Below are 428 nucleotides of genomic sequence, written 5' to 3' on the forward strand. Positions count from 1 at the left end.
TTAATGTGTCGTTCAAATAACGATGTGATTGTCAAATTTTCTATTCAAATAATAATTTGCAGAAGATGTCGTTATATCAAAATGCAGTAATAGAAACAGGTATAGGCGGTTGGGTCTTCATTCAAATATTGACTACAATTTTTCGATAAACTTTTTTTACAAAATTAGGGAAATTGACTATTGCATTTGTGGGATGCATTTGTATGACACATTAAACAGATAAAAATATTTCGTTGGCGAGTTGTCGCAGTGGCGAGTCGTCCGTTGGCGAGTTGTCGCATTGGCGAGTTGTCGCGGTGGCGAGTTGTCCCGTTGGCGAGTTGTCGCGTTGGCGAGTTGTCCCGTTGGCGAGTTGTCGCGTTGGCGAGTTGTCCCATTGGCTAGTCGGTCGGTGGCGAGTCGCCCTTGGCGAGTTGACCGTGTCCCAT

This window comes from Photinus pyralis, unplaced genomic scaffold, assembly GCF_008802855.1.
Source record: "Photinus pyralis isolate 1611_PpyrPB1 unplaced genomic scaffold, Ppyr1.3 Ppyr1.4_LG2, whole genome shotgun sequence".
Taxonomy (NCBI): domain Eukaryota; kingdom Metazoa; phylum Arthropoda; class Insecta; order Coleoptera; family Lampyridae; genus Photinus; species Photinus pyralis.